The following is a 22,012-nucleotide window of genomic DNA, read 5'->3' as shown; positions in this document are numbered from 1 at the left end:
GAGGCAGGTTCTGTTGAGGAATTCAAAGAGACTTTATTTTGATTAAAATGAATGTTAAAAGACTTGGGGAAGAAAAGAAAGAGGAGATTGGTATGAGGCATTGAGGCTACACGGTGCAGATATGCTGGGCTGAATGGCCTCCGTTTGTGCTGTAAGACTTGAGGTGTTCGGTGCCAAATATCTTCTAGTATTCCTGTATTTATGCACACTCTCACAAATACATCAACACCCACTACCCACTGTGCCACTACAGTCTGGTCAACTTCACCCCACTTTCTCCATTCAGTTGTTCGATTCTCCAGCGCTGTTTTGTTTTTTCACTGTCAGACACTCACCCTGGAAGCATGTGCTGTACCACAACAGCAGATCTCCTGGTGGAAGGAGCTACAGTCTGCAGCAACAGATCAATGAGCATAAGTGTTTGTGGTTAATTTCCTGCAATTTTCACTCCAGTCTTAAAAGAACAATGCTACTGTGAAAATGGCTGATAGTTGGGGGAAGGGTAGAACATACTGAGAATGAAGAGAGTTCATGTTCAAAAGTGCATCTTTTTTTTTAAACGCCTCCTTGAATTTTACACTGGGGTTTAATGATTGAAATGGGACATGGCCAGTAATGTACAGTGGTACATTTATCTGCTTAAAGGTCCCAAACCCAATTACTCTACCATCGCCATTCGTTTCCAGCACATCACTTCTTACATGAACATCTTTTACAACTGCACCCATTGCTATCCACATCCTAATCTGCCCAGACACCACTGACACTCACTATCTCTTCACGCAATGTGATTCTTCACTCCTAACAACTGTTGGCCAACCATTCACTCAGCTTGGATCAACACTCTCACTTATGGACACTGTTCTTCACAGAACAGAGCTCAGAACCCAAGGGAGTGGGTGAAGAAGGGAAATGTCCTCTCACAAACGCAGCTGGAGGGAGGGAAGACACTGGATGGTGCCTCGATAAGGGAATGTGGGCCATGACGACGGAAATCAATACATGTGATATAGCTCCCAGAAACCCTGAAGTCTCAAACAATGCGCAAGCTTATCTGAGTCATGAGGCAAGGGTTCAAGTCCCGCTTGCTACAGAGACACTCATGAACAGTAGAAAATATCTATCTCCTGTGTGTGAGGGCCCTCCAATGCTGTTCTGATTTTCTGGGTGCTGTAGCATTCTGCTCAGCTCTTCTCTTCTGGTGAATGGGAAGTCTATGTGGAGAATCCGGTTGCTTCTCTTGCTGGTTTCTCGATGCTGCTGGTCATGTTGGCCTCACCTGAGCTTCCAAGTAAAACAGTTCAGGTAGCACCCATGCTAATCCAGTAGATGAGAGCTCCAACACTGAAATCTATATACCTCCAAAGTTGTCAGAGGAACCTCTAAAAGATGTGAAAGTACACCTTCAGCACGATGATGGGGAACAACGTCTCTGACATCAGCATACAGTAAGGTGGCTGTGAGACTTGTCTTCACCCCCTTCAATTGCTGCTGTATTCTCTCCTAGTTTTTACTGGCAAGGACTGGAAAACCAGGGCAACATGGGAGCTCAGCATTGTTGCCCCATAGCGCAAGGGAATGTGGGTTCAATTCCAGCCTTGGGTGACTGTCTGTGTGGGGTTTGCGCCTTCTCCCTGTGTCCTCATGTGTTTCCTCCAGCTGCTCTGGTTTTGTTCCCATTGTCCGAAGATGTGCATGTTAGGGTGGATTAGCCATGGGAAATGCAGGGTTACAGGAACAAGGTAGAGAGGTGGGTGGATCTGGGTGCGATGTTCTTCAGAGGGTCGGTGTGAACTTGATGGGCTAAATAGCCTGCTTCCACACTGTAGGCATTCTTTGATCTGTGGGTCCTCGGTTAAATTGCAAGTACAAAGTTGAGGTTACTGCAATTGAGCATTACATGTTCTGAGACTGACAGCCAGCAACTGCACCACCCCCACCCCACTACCCCCACCCCCAACCGCCAAGGGTCTGTTCACTTGCAGCCCTTCGCACTGGAATTAAAGGTGGTTATTGGTGGACAGCTTTACTCTGTACTGTTAATCCCCAACTCACCCCACACCCCTGGCCCCAAGTCAAGTTTCAGCTGTATTCATGTCCCTAATATTTTTCACCCTGTTTGGACATACCTGGTCAATAAGGGACATTTAGCTATCATAGTCATTAACTCAGGCATTTACTAAGTACCTTGTTTTTTGTAAAACCTACATTTGTAGCCCGTTTTTAACCACCCTTGAAATGGGTGTCTTGCTGTGGCCATTTCAGAAGAGAGTTAAGATGTCAAACACATTGCTGTGGGTCTGGAGTCACAAGTAGGCCAGATTGGGTAGGGATGGCAGATTTCCTTCCCCTAAAAGGACATTAGTGAACCAGACAAATTCTTAAAACAATCAATGATTGTTTCCATGTTGGCTGAGTCTGGTTTACAATTCGAGGATTTTATTAATCGTATTGTAATTCTACCAGCTGTTTGCTAGGATCTGAAGCCATTACTTAGGCATTTCTATTCACAGTCCTGTGACATTACCACCATCCCTCGCTCTATCTCCCCCAACAACGTCAAGTCTCTTTAGGATCTCCATGGGGTACAATGTGATTGCTGTAAGTTATGATGCTGTAACCAGTCGCATGACTCTGAAAGCATTGAAGAGAGAAGAGGCCACTCAACACTGAGGATATGAAGAGAGGTCTCATACACTGAAACACAGAGCTGTACTTAACAACTCACTATATACAGATGTCACTGAAGGAATGCTACAATATATAAGGAGTTTAACAGCCTGAGAGATAAAGAGCTAGCAACTTCAGGAACAATGAATGTGCAGAGACCCAGAACCAAGAGATGCTCTAAACTGATTTCTCATGTACTGGAAGCAGAATTCACTGAAAGCATAAGAAGAAGCATTCCTATCCTTTATACTTCATCACCCACCTCACACTTAATCAATTAAATTGAGTGCCCAAAGCTTAATTAACACAAGACAATAAAATAGCCATCAACAAGTCCAGGCAATGGGCTATGGAAGGGGTCACAGTTCCAGTTGTCTGACTATCTTCGGTGGCTCTGTGTCTTTTAGAATGAGGTGGGCAGCATGGGGCCTGGAAGGCATTATCTCCCCCTCCAACTCCATTTTGACTTAATCCGTCTCCCTCTTTCCCTATTTATTCTTGTATTATTGCTACACAGTCCCTGGTTGGCAGTGTTTTAATTACTTCTGTTTTAATTAGTTAATTTGCTGGTGGATTCATGAACAAAAAGTACTACATGACCCATCCTCGCACCAACACCCCACCCTACAACACCACTCGCTCCAACACCACACCCTCCAACAACCTTCGCTCCAACACCCCATCCTCCAACACCCCTCGCTCCAACACCCCTCGCCCCAAATCCCCTCACCCCACCACCCCACCCTCCACCACCCCTTGCCCCAACACCCCACCCTCCAACACCCCTCGCTCTACCACCCCACATTCCAATACCCCTCGGTCCAACACTCCTCCCTCCAACACCCGTTGCTCCACCACCCCTTGCTTCAACACCCCTCGCTCCAACACCCCCCCAACACCCCTCGCTCCACCACCCCTCGCTCCAACACCCCTCGCCCCAACACCCCTCGCCCCAACACCCTTCACTCCAACACCCCTCGCCCCACCACCCTCGCACCAATACCCCTCACTCCAATACCCCTCACACCAACACCCTTCTATCCATCACCCCTCGCTCCACCACCCCTTGCTCCACTACCCCTTACCCCAACACCCCTCCCACCAACACCCCTCGCTCCAACACCCCTCGCTCCACCACCCTCGCACCAACACCCCTCACTCCAACACCCCTCGCCCCAACACCCCTCGCCCCAACACCCCTCAGCCCAACACCCCTCAGCCCAACACCCCTCGCCCCACCACCCTCGCACCAAAACCCCTCACTCCAACACCCCTCGCCCCACCACCCTCGCACCAACACCCCTCACTTCAACACCCCTCGCCCCAACACCCCTTGGTCCAACACCCCTTGCTCCAACACCCCTCAGCCCAACACCCCTCGCCCCAACACCCCTCAGCCCAACACAACTCGCCCCAACACCCCTCGCTCCAACATCCTTCGCTCAATCACCCCTCGCTCCACCACCCCGCCCTCCAACACCCCTCACTCCAAAACCCCACGCCCCAACACCCCTCGCTCCAACACCCCTCACTCCAAAACCCCTCGCCACAACACCACTCACTCCACCACCCCTCTCTCCAACACCCCTCACCCCAACATCCTTCACTCAATCACCCCTCGCTCCACCACCCCGCCCTCCAACACCCCTCACTCCAAAACCCCACGCCCCAACACCCCTCGCCCCAGCACCTCCTGCCCTCCAACACCCCTCGATCCAATAGTCCTCACCTCAACACCCCTCGCTCCAACACCCCTCCCTCCATCACCACTCGCTCCAACACCAGCGCCCCAACACCCCTCCCTCCAACACCCCTCCCTCCAACACCCCTCGCCCCAACAACCATCTCGCCAACACCCCTCGATGCAACACCCCTCGCTCCAAAACCCCTCCCTCCAACACCCCTCGACCCAACACCCTTCTCTCCACCACCCCTCACTCCAACATGCCTCGCCCCACCTCCCCTCGCTAAAACACCCTTCACTCCAACACTTCTCGCCCCAACACCCCTCGTCCCAACACCTCTTGCCCTCCAACACCCCTCGATCCAACAGTTCTCACTTCAACACCCATTGCTCCAACGCCCCTCTCTCCAACACCCCCCAACACTCCTCCCTCCAACACCCCTCTCTCCAACACCCCTCCCTCCAATACCCCATACTCCAACACCCCTCCCTCCAATGCCACTCACTCCAACACCCTGCGCCCCAACACCACTCCCTACAACACACTCTCTCCAACACCCCGCACCCCAACACCCATCCCTCCAACACCCCTCACACTAACATCACTCGCCCCAATACCCCTCGCTCCAACACCCCTCCCTCCAACACCCATTGCCCCACCACCCCTCGCCCCCACATCCCTCGCTCCAACACCCCTCGACCCAACACCCCTTGCCCCATCACCCCTTGCCCCAAAACCCCTTGCCCCAACACACCTCGCCCTCACCCTTGCCACACCACCCCTCCCTCCACCACCCCTCACTCCAACACCCTTCCAACACCCCTCGAACCAACACCCCTCGAACCAACACCCCTCCCTCCAACACCCCTCCCTCCAACACCCCTCGCTCCAACACCCCTCGCCCCAACACCCTTCGCCTCATCACCCCTTGCTCCACCATCCCTCGCTCTAACACTCCTCACCCCAACACCCCTCGCCCCAACAACCCTTGCTCCACCACCCCTCGCCCCAACACATCTCGCTCCAACACCTCTCTCTCCAACACCCCTCCCTCCAACACCCCTCCCTCCAACACCCCTCGCTCCAACACCCCTCGCCCCAACACCCTTCGCCTCATCACCCCTTGCTCCACCATCCCTCGCTCCAACACCCCTCGCCCCAAATCCCCTCACCCCACCACCCCACCCTCCACCACCCCTTGCCCCAACACCCCACCCTCCAACACCCCTCGCTCTACCACCCCACATTCCAATACCCCTCGGTCCAACACCCCTCCCTCCAACACCCGTTGCTCCACCACCCCTTGCTTCAACACCCCTCGCTCCAACACCCCCCCAACACCCCTCGCTCCACCACCCCTCGCTCCAACACCCCCCCAACACCCCTCGCTCCACCACCCCTCGCTCCAACACCCCCCCTCTAACACCCCTCGCTCCACCACCCCTCACTCCAACACCCCACGCTCCAACCCCCCTCGCCCCAACACCCCTTGACCCAACACCTCTCGCTCCAACAACCCCCCAACACCCATCGCTCCACCACCCCTCGCTCCAACACCCCTCGCCCCAACACCCCTCGCCCCAACACCCTTCACTCCAACACCCCTCGCCCCACCACCCTCGCACCAATACCCCTCACTCCAATACCCCTCACACCAACACCCTTCTATCCATCACCCCTCGCTCCACCACCCCTTGCTCCACTACCCCTTACCCCAACACCCCTCCCACCAACACCCCTCGCTCCAACACCCCTCGCTCCACCACCCTCGCACCAACACCCCTCACTCCAACACCCCTCGCCCCAACACCCCTCGCCCCAACACCCCTCAGCCCAACACCCCTCAGCCCAACACCCCTCGCCCCACCACCCTCGCACCAAAACCCCTCACTCCAACACCCCTCGCCCCACCACCCTCGCACCAACACCCCTCACTTCAACACCCCTCGCCCCAACACCCCTTGGTCCAACACCCCTTGCTCCAACACCCCTCAGCCCAACACCCCTCGCCCCAACACCCCTCAGCCCAACACAACTCGCCCCAACACCCCTCGCTCCAACATCCTTCGCTCAATCACCCCTCGCTCCACCACCCCGCCCTCCAACACCCCTCACTCCAAAACCCCACGCCCCAACACCCCTCGCTCCAACACCCCTCACTCCAAAACCCCTCGCCACAACACCACTCACTCCACCACCCCTCTCTCCAACACCCCTCACCCCAACATCCTTCACTCAATCACCCCTCGCTCCACCACCCCGCCCTCCAACACCCCTCACTCCAAAACCCCACGCCCCAACACCCCTCGCCCCAGCACCTCCTGCCCTCCAACACCCCTCGATCCAATAGTCCTCACCTCAACACCCCTCGCTCCAACACCCCTCCCTCCATCACCACTCGCTCCAACACCAGCGCCCCAACACCCCTCCCTCCAACACCCCTCCCTCCAACACCCCTCGCCCCAACAACCATCTCGCCAACACCCCTCGATGCAACACCCCTCGCTCCAAAACCCCTCCCTCCAACACCCCTCGACCCAACACCCTTCTCTCCACCACCCCTCACTCCAACATGCCTCGCCCCACCTCCCCTCGCTAAAACACCCTTCACTCCAACACTTCTCGCCCCAACACCCCTCGTCCCAACACCTCTTGCCCTCCAACACCCCTCGATCCAACAGTTCTCACTTCAACACCCATTGCTCCAACGCCCCTCTCTCCAACACCCCCCAACACTCCTCCCTCCAACACCCCTCTCTCCAACACCCCTCCCTCCAATACCCCATACTCCAACACCCCTCCCTCCAATGCCACTCACTCCAACACCCTGCGCCCCAACACCACTCCCTACAACACACTCTCTCCAACACCCCGCACCCCAACACCCATCCCTCCAACACCCCTCACACTAACATCACTCGCCCCAATACCCCTCGCTCCAACACCCCTCCCTCCAACACCCATTGCCCCACCACCCCTCGCCCCCACATCCCTCGCTCCAACACCCCTCGACCCAACACCCCTTGCCCCATCACCCCTTGCCCCAAAACCCCTTGCCCCAACACACCTCGCCCTCACCCTTGCCACACCACCCCTCCCTCCACCACCCCTCACTCCAACACCCTTCCAACACCCCTCGAACCAACACCCCTCGAACCAACACCCCTCCCTCCAACACCCCTCCCTCCAACACCCCTCCCTCCAACACCCCTCGCCCCAACACCCTTCGCCTCATCACCCCTTGCTCCACCATCCCTCGCTCTAACACTCCTCACCCCAACACCCCTCGCCCCAACAACCCTTGCTCCACCACCCCTCGCCCCAACACATCTCGCTCCAACACCTCTCTCTCCAACACCCCCCTCTCTCCACTACCCCTCTCTCCAACACCCCTCTCTCCACCACCCCCCTCTCTCCACCACCCCTCTCTCTCCACCACCCCTCTCTCTCCACCACCCCTCTCTCCAACACCCCCCTCTCTCCACCACCCCTCTCTCTCCATCACCCCTCTCTCCAACACCCCTCGCTCCACCACCCCTCTCTGCAATACCCCTCTCTTCAACACCCCTCACACCAACACCCCTCTCTCCAACACCCCTCACACCAACACCCCTCCCGCCAACACCCCTCCCTCCAACCGAAGCTAAGGCCTGCCATTAAGGCCTGCCAGATGAGAAACCTTGCCTTTCATTGAACTGTGCTTCCCGATTGCAGGTGTTTATCCATAGAGGCAGGCCCTGAAGTGTATTCCAAATCTGAATGACTGAGCTTCAGTTCCTTGGTGTTGAACTGAAAGTCAATCATGATTGATGTGTTGATACGTTCTGTAGTGGAGTCTGTGATTCTGAATTGAAATTATTACCATCCGGGACAAGATGGAACACAATAATAAGGTGTTCCAGTTTTACCTGGGTTGCTAACCCTGTTGGTTTCTAGTGAGTTCAACGCATTAGTTTCTCTCCCTGATCTCCAAGATGTGGGTTTTGCCTTCGCATCTTACATCAAAGATAGGCAGCTGCTATCCCCATTTTGTTGGAGACTTTTACAGCTTTTACAATGTAACATGGGAACAGGGGAAGACTATTGCAAAGGAATTTCTTCTCATCTCCCAGAGGGAAGTGAATATTTGAGGCACACTCTCCCAGAGAGTTGTGGAGACTAATTCATGAAGTATTTAAAGAGGAGGTAAATAGATCTGTGAGTTTTGAGGGCCATGAAGAGATGGAGGAATTGAGGCCTGGGGCAGATCAGCTATGATCTTATAGAATGACGGGGAGGCTTGAGGGGCTGAATGGCCTACTCCTGCTCCTATTTCCTATGTTCTTAAAGCCCTGCTACACTGCCATTGAATAAAATCATGGCAGATCTGTACCAAACTAGTTGCCTCAAGAACGAATATCTGGTTGACAAACAGATGAGCGCTAGCACTGCAAAATGTGGTCTACAACAACGGTGTCACAGGGGGCTGTATCAGGACAGCCTTGGAATTGTAGGGTCTTACCGCACAGAAATCAGCAATTTGACTCTACCGATAACAAGATAAAACAGGATGTGCACTTTATTTTGATGTTGCTTCTAGATATGAAGAGCAAGGCTAACATTTACTGGCCATCCTTAATTGTCTACGAGACAATAGTTTCATTCTTCAGCTGCTGCTTTGGGACAGTGCTGTTGTAATGGTAATGTCACTGAGCTAGTAAATCAGAACAGCTAATGTTCTGGGGTCATGTGTTCATATCCCACTGAGGATTAAAAAAAACAAGAATGAGCTTTAAAGAAAAACTGGCTTCTAGCTTCATGACAATCATCTAACCACAGCCAGTTGTTGTAAAATCCCATCTGGCTTACTGATGTCCAATTGGGAAAGAAGCAAATCTGTTGTGACTCCAGAAACACAGCAATGTGATTGGCTATTGACTAGGCAATGAAGGTGCTCCTAGAATTGAGTTATGTAAACTATTTATTTTTAAAAATATTTTATTTTGGGTTTTGAATTTATGGTGCATGGGCTCATGTGTGTCTGTGTATGCGTGTGTGTGTACTGTGTGTGTATACTCTGTGTGTGTGCGTGCGTGTGTATACTGTGTGTATGCGTGTGTGTGCACTGTGTGTATACTCTGTGTGTGTATGTGTGTGTGTACTGTGTGTGTATGTGTGTGTGTACTGTGTATGTATGTGCGCGTGTATGTGTACTGTGTGTGTATACTCTGTGTGTATGCGTGTGTGTGTACTGTGTGCGTATACTCTGTGTGTGCGTGTGTGCGCATGTGTGTATGCGTGTGTGTGTACTATGTTTGTATACTCTGTGTGTGCACGCATGTGTATACTGTGTGTGTTTGTGTGTGTGTGTATGAGACAGAAGAAGATTAATTATTAATTTGCAAGTATTTTTGTAGCCATAGAGATTTATTTTTAAAACACAGTTTGAGAGAGATTGTTCTTGGAAAGCTAAAGGGATTTTGTTTGCAAAATAAAAATCAAAAGAATAGTAGATATTGGAAATCAGAAACAAAAATAGAAGTTGCTGGAAAAGCTCAGCAAGTCTGGCAGCATCTGTGGAGAGAAATTAGAGTTAACATTTCAGGCCAAGTAACCTTCCCTCAGGTCTGAGGAAGTGTCACTCGATCTGAAACCATAACTCTGATTTCCCTGCACAGTTGCTGACAGAGAGGCTGGGGTTTTGTTTTCATTAGGTGAGTTTAACAAGCACAGAATTACTAGTGTCAGCTAGAAATTATGGAATTTGTGTGTTTTTTTTAGCTTCGATGAATCACCAATAACTTGGAAAGGTTTATTTTCAGTTTGGTAGGTTTTACGGCAGTCTTGTCTGAAGCTGTGTGAGACAGTTACTCCGCGAAGGAAGAAGATAAATTAGAACTGCCAAGGAACAGGTTATTTTGGCGTAACTTTCAAAGTTCCTACCAGAGTGTTTAGTCAAAACCTGATGGAAGTATTTGAAGCTTAGTAAGTTCAGATATATGAAGACTCACAAAAGAGTTTTCAGGCTGAGAAATTGAAGCCAATTAGCTCACACCCGAGAGATGTGATATTGATGACAATTCCTGGTGTGAATATTGTTAAAGAGTGCTGTTGGGATAAATGGGATTTACTGGGTGTTTTGAAGTTTTAAACATGTAAATAATTTGGTTTATTGTATTTATCTTTTTTTGCATTAGAAACTTTTGTTGTATTGTTAAAACCAGCTCAGCAGCAGCATTGTGTTTGACAAAAGACCTCCTCTTTAAAACAAACATGATCTTTTAAGCCAGGTTTCAATTTGGAAGCTGAATTGTCCAGTAAAAACATCCAGGTAACCATAATGCAATGTTGTTGGTCAATGCATCAGCACAAACTGATGCTAAAATAGTCCATTTATAAGGAGTGGATTGTGTATGCATGACAAGGATTTACTAACGCGTGGAGCTGGAAAAAGTCCGGCTGGCCAAGCATAGGGAAGTCAGCATTTCTGGTCAGAACCTTTCTTCAGTCCTTATGAAACATCGACTCTCCTGCTCCTCTGATGCTGTGCTTTTTCCAGCTCCACACTTTTATCAACTCTGACTTTCCAGCATCTGCAGTCCTTGCTATCTCCAAGGATTCACCGACACCAGTTTAAATTATATATGAGAGAGAAATGTAGACTTGCCAAGGCTTCTTGACTGCAGTTTGATGGTTCTACTCTCTTGAAATCCTTTCCAAACTCTCCCCCTAGCCTCACATCTGCTCCAAATGCTACTGGTTGGCAAATTAACTATAGTGGCATGAAGCTTCACTGGAAGAAAATCAAATAGACTCGAGAAACTGAGGGGCAAGTTGACTTGACTTCAGAAAACTTTGAGACAGGCCGCCTACTTGCAGAACGTTTCAGAGAACACCTCTGGGACACCCGGACCAACCAACCCAACCACCCCGTGGCTCAACACTTCAACTCTCCCTCCCACTCCACCAAGGACATGCAGGTCCTTAGACTCCTCCATCGCCAAACCATAACAACACGACGGTTGAAGGAAGAGCGCCTCATCTTCCACCTAGGGACCCTCCAACCACAAGGGATGAACTCAGATTTCTCCAGTTTCCTCATTTCCCCTCCCTACACCTTGTCTCAGTCCCAATCATCGAACTCAGCACCACCTTCCTAACCTGCAATCTTCTTCCTGATCTCTCCGCCCCCATCCCCAATCCGGCCTATCGCCTTCACCTTATCACCCTCACCTTAACCTCCTTCCACCCATCGCGTTCCCAACGCCCCTCCCCCAAGTCCCTCCTCCCTACCTTTTATCTTAGCCTGCTTGGCACACTTTCCTCATTCCTGAAGAAGGGCTCATACCCGAAACGTTGATTCTCCTGTTCCTTGGATACTGCCTGACCTGCTGCGTTTTTCCAGCAACACATTTTCAGCTCTGATCTCCAGCATCTGCAGTCCTCACTTTCTTTCAGAAAACAGGTGCGGGCATTGAGGGAAGTAACCTGCTGACTCAGGGTTAGTTTAAAATGATACTCAAATGAGTCCATTCAGCTTGATAATGGAGCTTGAATTTAAATGTTTTAGGTCAATGAGAGTGCTCCAAGATGCAGATTTCAAAGCTCCCTGAGTTTTATCTACTTTGTGTATATTTCATTCACCCCACGCTGTTTCTCACCTTTTGGTTCATATTACATTCCTCTTCCATAAACTCGCAGTAAGCAAACACCTTTCTGTCAAGCATAGAATAGACAAAATGGCTCATGGGTGGCACGGTGGCACAGTGGTTAGCACTGCTGCCTCACAGCGCCTGAGACCCGGGTTCAATTCCCGACTCAGGCGACAGACTGTGTGGAGTTTGCACGTTCTCCCCGTGTCTGTGTGGGTTTGCTCTGGTTTCCTCCCACAGTCCAAAGATGTGCAGGTTAGGTGAATTGGCCATGCTAAATTGCCCGTAGTGTTAGGTAAGGGGTAAATGTAGGGGTATGGGTCGGTGTGGACTTGTTGGGCCGAAGGGCCTGTTTCCACACTATAAGTAATCTAATCTAGTCAATTATTTTCATATTTCCCAGCAATCTGTGACTGAATTAACTTCATACATTTTACATAGCCCTCACGCAAGCTGTGTACAATACTGCTGCTGTAACATTAGAGAACAGAATAGAGAATCTAATGCTGACTTTAGCCTTAGCCTCTGCACATATGTATTTCCAACAGCATTACTAGATAGTCATTATGAGTAGGAACCTACTCCTGTACCTTCCCAGAAAGCATTACAACTCCTTGTGTTGGTTTTACCAACACCCTGATCAAGATCAACTTATCATAGACATACTTGAACTTGTATATTTTCACATTCTTTATAAGGAATAAAAGCAGGAACCATAGAAAAGTTAAACACAGAAACAGGCCACTCAGCCCATCTTGTCTGTGCCTGCTGAATGAACTAGCTCAAATCCCGCCTATTCTAGTCCTACCTTCTGGCCTGTGTTCTTGTGGGTTATAGTGGTTCGGGAGAAAGTGAGGTCTGCAGATGCTGGAGATCAGAGCTGAAAATGTGTTGCTGGAAAAGCGCAGCAGGTCAGGCAGCATCCAAGGAACAGGAGATTCGACATTTCGGGCATAAGCCCTTCTTCAGGAAACATCGAATCTCCTGTTCCTATAGTGGTTCAGGTCCAGATTCAAATTCCTTTTACATGAATTTCCACCTCAACCACCAAACTGGGCAGCGAATTTCAGGCAAGATTAGAGTAGTGCTGGAAAAGCACAGCAGGTCAGGCAGCTTTTGCCCTAAACATCGATTTTCCTGCTCCTGAGAAGCTGCCTGACCTGCTGCACCTTTCCAGCACTATTCTAATCTTGACTCTAATCTCCAGCGTCTGCAGTACCCACTTTCGCCAAGTGTATTTCAGGCACCCACCACCCTTGAGGTGAAAAGGCTTTCTTCATGCCCCCTCTAACCTTTCTACCAATCACCTGTGCTTCCTGGTAAGTAACCTCTTTACCAGGGAAAGTCAATCTTATCTGCCCACTCTGTCCGAACCCCTTAATACTTTAACTAAACCACCCCTCAGCCTCTCTGTTCGAATATATCCAATCTTTCATCAAAGCTGCAATTTTAAAGTCCTAGCAACAGTCTTTTAAATCTCTGTCACATTCTCTCCAGAGGGACAAGGTCCTTCCTGTAAATTGGTGACTAGAGCTGTATTCAAAACTCCAGCTGTGGTCTAACTAGCTTCAGTACTACATCCCTGCTTTTGTATCCAATATCTCACTGAATCAAGGAAAGCACCCTATGCCTTCTTTATCACCTTATCTGACAATACTGCTGACTTCAGGGACCTATGTACAGAAGTCCTATACCCCTCTCAATAACTTCCTATTAATTATGTATTTAGTACCGCAAATGGTACATGCTCAAGATACTTCAAATCTTGTGGGGAAGAAAGATGCCCCAACACCAGTGACCTTGACCAGGCCAAACATCCCCAGCATGGAGCATCCTTGATCAACTACAATGGGCTGAGCACGTCCCCATGACCAACACGTGACTCCTCAAGCAGGTGTGCTGCTCCCAACCTCCGAAACGGCAGGCGAACCCCCGGTGGATGTAGGAGGTGCTTCAGGGGCCTCACTGGGGAAGTGCAGCATTCCCCACGGACGTCTGGGAATCACTGACTCAAGACCGTCCAAAGTGGAGGAGCAGCATCCAGGAAGTTGGATGAAACACTCGGGACTTGCCGTTAGGAATTAGCAGAAGCCGGGGGCAACAGTGTAAGGAGTGTGCTGCCACACCAACGTCCCGCCCACCCGTTCCCGTGGCCACCACCTGCCCCAAGTTAAACAGAGCCACATCAGTCTGGACAGCCACCTACAGACCCACGCTGAGAGTGGGGAGAGAGGCATCCTCATTTACAAGGGGCCACCGGTGAATGAATTAATAAATGAATTCCCTCTTTTTAATGTTATCTCCGAATAAATAACCTTACACTTCTCCAGACAGAATTCTAACTAACACATTTGAAAGGGACCACATGGTCTCTCAATCCTGCTTCACCATAGCTGAACTCCATTTTCCTGCCCGCTCCTCTTATTCCTCAAATCCCTGACCAAACAAAAATCTATTTGTCTCAGCCTGGAGCGCAGTCAACAATCAGATATCCCAAGAACCTGACCAACTGTGAACCTTCTGTGGCACCTCTCCCTCATGTTAGTTCACCCCCACGTGACCACTCCATTCGTTCAACTACCGTTGTTTCCACAAGAAACAGCCACTGAATAAACCTACGCAATAACTATTGCAAATCAAGCTGCAATAGTAAGAGTCAGCGAAACTGCATCACAGAAACTTGTCATGTCTTCCTAAAAATATCGCAATACAAAATAGAGGAAATTAGTCTCCTTTGACTCCTCCCCATCCCTCTTTATTGACACAAACCCTCATATAGAGTGGTAGAACTAAACGCTTTTTAATACTTCAATCCCCGTGGCACATCTGAGCTAACTTAGCCTCAGTGACTAGAAAATCAAGGGTTGTCAAGTCTCCAGTGTCGGCCCACTGTAAGATCATGTACAGGCAGTGACTTAGGGGACAAGTCCCAATAATAAGCCTCTGTGACGCTAATGAGATTGTGACAAGCAAACCATTTGCTCAAGTTTCTGACTTTACCCACCCCAGTCTATTAGTTTATATCAGAAGGTGACAACCTTTCAACCCACCTACATTTTAATGAGCTTCAAGAGGCCTAACGTTGTTTCATTTTAAGGATTTGGTGTAACACATTTGCAGAGCTGGTTTGAGACATTTATTTTAGTTCAAAGAGTGGTCTGCCCTGCACCATTGTTAACTGCATGATGAACTTCTACACCACACTTTGCTAAGTATCAGCCAACTCCATCGTAACACACTCACTTCTGTCTCAGCAAATTCTGAGCCAAAGGTCCCTAGCTGGACCAGTGCCTCTAAGTAGCAAGCACTGCTGACATTAATGAATAAACGATCACTTGGAGACAAAATGAGTGCTCATGAGGTTTTTCATAATGTGTCAGGAATATCTATGTACAGTAAAACAACAGATAAAAAATGTAATCAGTCAAAAAGCAATAACGAGCTAAAGAAGGAGTCATCAGGACTGGTGATCAAAAGCTTACATGAAAGGGTGGGGCTGTAAGGACAAGAATGTTTCGGTGGACAGAGCAAATGTTTCAGTGATACCCTCAAGGCCTCAATGGGGATGTGCAGCATTCCTACAGACCTCTGGGAATCACTGGCCCAATAACGTCCAAAATGGAGGAGGTGCATCCAGGAAGTTATGAAACACCTCGGGAATTACCGTTGGGAATTAGTGGAAGCTGGGGGAAACAGTGTAATGAGCATGGCACCACACCAACGCCCTTCCCATCCGTTCCCACGACCACACCTGCCCCAAGTAAAACAGAGCCTGTGAGAGCCACATTAGTCTGTACAGCCACCTACAGGCTCACCCTGAGAATGGGAAGAGAGCCATCCAAATCTACAAGGGGCCACCGATGAATTAACGAATAAATGAATTCCCCGCTTTTATTGTCATCCCCGAATAAATTACACTTCTCCAGATAGAATTCTAACTAATATATTTGAAAGGGACCACATGGTCTCTCAAGCCTGCTCCACCATTCAGTAAGATCATGGCTGATCTTCTGCCTGAACTCCATTTTCCTGCCCGCTCCCCTTATCCCTCAAATCCCTGACCAAACAAAAATCTATTTGTCTCAGCCTGGAGTGCAGTCAACAATGAGATATCCCAAGAACCTGACCAACTGTGAACCTTCTATGGCACCTCTCCCTCATGCTAGTTCACCCCCACGTGACCACTCTTTTTGTTCAACTACAGTCATTTCTACAAGAAACAGCCACCAAATAAACTCGCTCAATAACTACTGCCAAATAATCAGTCATGGGATGTGGGTGTCACTGGCTGAGACAGCGTTTATTGCCTGTTCCAAGTTGCCCCTTAAGAAGGTGAGGGTGAGCTGCCTTCTTGACCCACTGCAATCCATGTGCTGTAGGTCGACCCACAATGCCCTTAGGCAGGGAATTCCAGGATTTTGCTTCTGAAATTTCCAAGTCAAGTTGTTGAGTGGCTTGGAAGGGGAACATGTAGGTGATGGTGTTCCCATATATCTGCCACCCTCACCCTTCTAGATTGTGGGTTTGAAAGGTGCTGTCTAAGGTTCTTTGGTGAATTTCTACAGTATGTTAATACATACTGCTGCTACTCTGCCTTGGTGGTGGAAGGAGTGGATGTTTGCGGATGTCATGCCAAACAAGCGGGCTGCTTTGTCTTGGATGGTGTTGAGCTTCTTGAGTGTTGTTGGAGCTGCACCCATCCAGGCAAGTAGAGAGTGTTCCATCACACTCTTGACTTGCATCTTGTGGATGGTGGACAGGCGTTGAGGAGTCAGCAGGTGAGTTATTCGTGGCAGGCTGCCTAGACTCTTCTCTGTTCTTGTGGTCATTGTATTTATATGGCTAGACTGGAGCAGTTTATGGTTAATGGTAACACTCAGAGTGTTGATAGTTGACAGTTCAGTGATGATAATGCCATTGGATGTCAAGAAGCAATGGTTGAAACCTCCCCTCTTGCAAATGGCCAGTTTTTGACATGTGCGGTACAAATGTTACTTGCCATTTGTCAGCCCAAACCCAGATATTGTCCCAAGTTTTGCTGCATTTGGACATGGACTGCTTCAGTATAAGGAATCACAAATATGATGTTATCCATTGTACATTAATCTGCAAATACACCAACATCTGACATTATGATGGAGGGATCATAATGATGAAGCAGGTGAAGATGGTTGGGCCTAGTACACTAGGACACAGCCCTGAGAAACACCTGCAGAAATGTCATGGAACTGAGATGACTAACCTTCAACAACCACAACCATCTTCCTTTGTTCAAGGCATGACTTTAACCTGTAGAGAATCTGCTCTCTGATTCCCATTAATTCCAGTTTTGCTCGGGCACCCTGATGCCACACTCAATCAAGGGTCAAGGGACTCTCACTTCACATTTTTTTCTGCATTTGATCCAAGGCTGGAAAGAGGTCATGAACTGAATAGCCCTGATAGAAGACAAACTGAGCATCAATAAGTAGATTATTGCTCAGCAAGTACGGCTTGACAGCACCATTGATGACCCCTTCCATCACTCTGCTGCTAAATCCAGAGTAAAATGATGGGGTGGTAATTGGCCATGTTACATCTAGGTCAGGCAGCATCCAAGGAACAGGAAATTCGACGTTTCGGGCATAAGCCCTTCTTCGCTTTTCCAGCAACACATTTTCAGCTCTGATCTCCAGCATCTGCAGACCTCACTTTCTCCTCCATGTTACATCTGTTTTTTTGCGTATAGGACCTAACTAGGCAATTTACCATATTATCACATAGATGCCAGTGTCCAGCTGTAATTAATTCCTTTTCAAAGAAAAGGCGAGGTACAACAAAACAGTCAGATTTGAAAAGGGTCAATCAAGGCCAGACCAGATAAGGATGTCAGATTTCATTCCCTAAAGGGCATTAGTGAACCACATTTTTATGACAATGAACAATGGCTTCACACTCATCATTAGACTAATTGCAGATTTTACTTTTGATTTAAAATTCCACCAATTGCTGTGGTAGGATTTGAACCTGAGTCCCCAGGATATTAATTGTGTCTCTGAATTACAAGCCCCATGACTGTACTGCTACACCACCTACACTGCAAAACAGAAAAGCCACATCCTGAACTTTGGTCATTAAAAGGCAAGTGTAGAAATACCTCTTCAGCAGTTTAACCAACTGCTACCCATTTCACAACTCACCCCAAATTCCGAGATTTGACCGGAGATGCCCGAAGACACGTCCTTCAATGATTGGGCAAAGGATGTGGTAATGCACAAGAGGTGGAAATTGAATGAGCCTCTACAGTGAGGGTTGTAGAGGTGGAGAAGTTTACAGAAATAGGGAAAGATGAGATTTGGTGGGATTGGAATAGTAGGTCAGTGAGCACAGGGATGATAAATAGGCAGAACATAGGAAACACTAAAGAAATGGGCAACTGTTGATTAAACTTCCATAGAGTCATACAATCATACAGAATGGAAACAGACATTTCAGTCCAACCAGTCCATGTCTAACATTATCCCAAACTAAACTAGTCCCATTTGCCTATTCCTGGTCCTTATCCCTACAAACCTTTCCTAGGTTTCATCTACTTGTCCAAGTATCTTCTAAACATTGAAATTGTACCCTTAGCCATCACTTCCTCAGGAAGTTCATTCCACATGCGAACCATCCTCTGTATAAAAAACTTAATCCCATGTCTTTTTTTTAAAAATCTCTCTTCTCTCACCTTAAAAATGTGCTTCCTAGTCTTGAAATCCCCCAACCTAGGGAAAAGACAACTACCATTAACCCTATTTATACCCCTCATGATTCTATAAACTTCCATAAGGACACCTCCTACACTCCAGTGAAGTAACTCCCAGCCTATCCAGAATTCCCTTCTAACTCAAACACCTGGCAACATCCTGGTAAATCTCTTCTGAACCTTCTCCAGCTTAATAATGTCCTTCACATAACTGGACTGACCAGAACCAGACACGGTATTCCAGAAAACACTTCAACAATGTCCTATACAACCTCAACATGTGTTTAGCTGTCTGTTCATTACCAAGGCGCAGGGTGTGGCTGCTCTGTGACTGTGATTTCCCAATGTATTGAGCTGCCAGTCATTGACCCAACTGCCAGACTAAGACCAGATTGGAAGACAAGGTGAAATCAAATTACAGAGTCAAATCATCATGCTGCTTTGGAGGAAGGGGAGGGAAGCTTCAAATTCATATTAAATAAAGGACAATGTATTTTTGTAAAATTATTTTTCGAGTTGCTTGGGTCTAACAGGTAAATAACCAATACTGTCCAACCTAATGCCTGTGGAAGGTCACATTCAATAATTGGAAACTACAACCACTTTTAAGAGGCTTCTAATTCTTAATGGGGACAGTGATGGTGTGGAAGTACTGCAAGTGGACTTGACATCCATAGGCCCATGATCTGGGCACATAGATTCAAATCCCACTCCTACAGTGACACCCACATCCCATGAATCAAAAACAAACCACTAGAACAAAGAATAATACAGCACAGGGACAGACCCTTCGGCCTTCCAAGCTCGTGCTGACAGATTTTGCGGTTCCATACTAAAACTGATACCACTTACAGGATCCGTATCCCTCTATTTCCTTCCTATTCATGTATTTGTCCAGGTGCTTCTTGAATGCTGCTATTGTGTCTGCTTCCACCATTTCCTCTGGCAGTGCGTTCCAGGCACTCATCAACTCTTGTTTGAACAACTTGCCTCACACATCTCTTTTAAACACTCCACCTCCCCCCGCACCTTGAACCTGTGTCCCCTAGTAACTGATTCCACCACCCTGGGAAAAAGCCTCATACTTTCCACTCTATCCACACTATTTACAATCTTATAAACTTCTATCAGGTCAACCATCAACCTCCTGCATTCCAGTGAAAGCAAACCCACTCGTCCAACCTTTCTTCATAGCTAAAATCCCCCGTACCAGGCAACATCCTGGTAAACCTTTTCTGTACCCTCTCCAAAGCACCCATACCCTTTTGGTCGTGTGATGACCAGAACTCTACGCAATATTCCAAGACAGGCCTAACTAAACTTCTATAAAGCTGCAAGCCACAAAACTCTCCAAAATGTCTCAGCAAATCAGTGGTAGATAGCTCAAATGCAATTAGGATGAGTAATAACTATTGGCCTTGCCAGTGATGTTCATGTCCCATGAATGAATAATATTATTTTATTAAGAAAACTGATGAGCTGGATGTCTAAGAATGATAGACTTGACTGGCATCCTTCCACAACATAATATGCTATTAATCTCAAAATCATAAGTCACACAACACCAGGTTTACGGGGAGAGTGTGGGTAAATGGCATTGAAATGACCATCAGCCATGATTGAATGGTGGAATGGACTTGGTGGGCCGAATGGCCTTACTTCCACTCTTATTTCATATGGTCTTATAGTCTTAAGGTTTTTGCCCAAGGAACACCTTCACCTGACGAAGGAGCAGCACTCTGAAAGTTTGTGATTTCAAATAAACCTGTTGGATTATAACCTGGAGTCATGTGACTTTGACTTTGTTCACCCCAGTTCAGCACTGGCACCTCCACGTCATGGCTATTAATCTCGAGTTGGGCTCTAATGGGCGAGCAGGATAGTTTCAATCACATTTCAATATGTCTCAGTGATTGCGTTCGGCTCTGTTCAGCTCAGTACAAGGCTCACGGACATTTCAGGGTTTGTGAGCAATTCTTTAGTGAGCGGGTAGGCACTTGAACCAACTCTATGCTATCATAGGCACATGATCAGGGCAGAATTCCCCATCTCATGCCACTGACTGAGGATTTCCAGAACTGGCAGCGCTGACTATATCAAACAAAGTAGGAGCTGGGAACAATCACGGAAAACAAGGCCAGCAATTTGTCAACATTGCATTAGAATTGGATACATGTCATGTGGATGTAATTGCAAAGTTATTAATGTACAATGACGTTTTTAGGTCTGGTTCTACACTACACCAACAGTAATAGCAATAGGATTACCATATAAATTACAATCAATAAGTAATTATTTGATAAGCATTACATTGTTAGTTATGGAATACCAATGAAACTAAATATAATAACATGAGTATCATTCATGACGCTATGTCTGATTCTGAACCTGGGGGACAAGCAGCTAATTAATTAATAGCTCTAACCTGTGATTATTAAAGGTAACTATTGGCTACTTGTTCAAATGAGGTCAGTACTGAATAGGGTGGGATTGCCTTTTCTACTGGTCTGTGCAGCAACATTGGAGAGTTCTTGTGGTGGTAGTGTCCCTATGTCTGAGCCAGGAGGTCTGGGGTTCAAGTCCCACATGCTCCAGAGCTGTTTCTGAATAGGTTAATCAGAAATATATTTGGCAACACTGGGACACCCTAGAATCTCTACAGTACAGACCGAGGCCGTTGGGCCTATTAGGTCCACACTGACCCTCTAAAGGGCATCCCACACAGATCCATACCCTTACTCTATCCCCATAACACCACACTTAACACAGGTAATCCACCTAGCCTGCATATCCCTAAACACTATGGGGTAATTTAGCATGGCCAATCCACCTAACCTGCACATCTTTGCTCTGTGAGAGGAAACCGGAGCACCCAGCAGAAACCCAAGCAGACAGTCACTCAAGGCTGGAATCGAATCTGGGTCCCTGGTGCCGTTAGGCAGCAGTGCCAATCACCGAGACACTGAACTGCCTGCAATGAAGAGACTTTCTGCTGTAAGATCATAGGATGTAGGAGCCATTGGATCTGAAGTAGGCCATTCACCCCATCAATTCTACTCTGCCATTCAATGAGGTCATGGCTGATCTGATAATCTTGAGCTCCACTTTTCCTTATAACCTTCGATTTCCTGACGGAATATACTTACCCACCTCTGCAGCTTTTTGTTGTAAAGAATTCCACAAATTCACCACCCTCAGAGAAAAAAAACTCCTCACTCCTGTGTTAAATGGATGATCCTTTACTCTGAGACTCTACCCTCTGGACCGAGTTTCTCCTACAAGGGGGGAGCAACCTCTTC

The sequence above is a fragment of the Hemiscyllium ocellatum genome, chromosome 43 (genome assembly GCF_020745735.1).
Source record: "Hemiscyllium ocellatum isolate sHemOce1 chromosome 43, sHemOce1.pat.X.cur, whole genome shotgun sequence".
Taxonomy (NCBI): Eukaryota; Metazoa; Chordata; class Chondrichthyes; order Orectolobiformes; family Hemiscylliidae; genus Hemiscyllium; species Hemiscyllium ocellatum.
The sequence above is the reverse complement of the archived record's forward strand: the minus strand, read 5'-3'. Positions refer to the sequence as shown.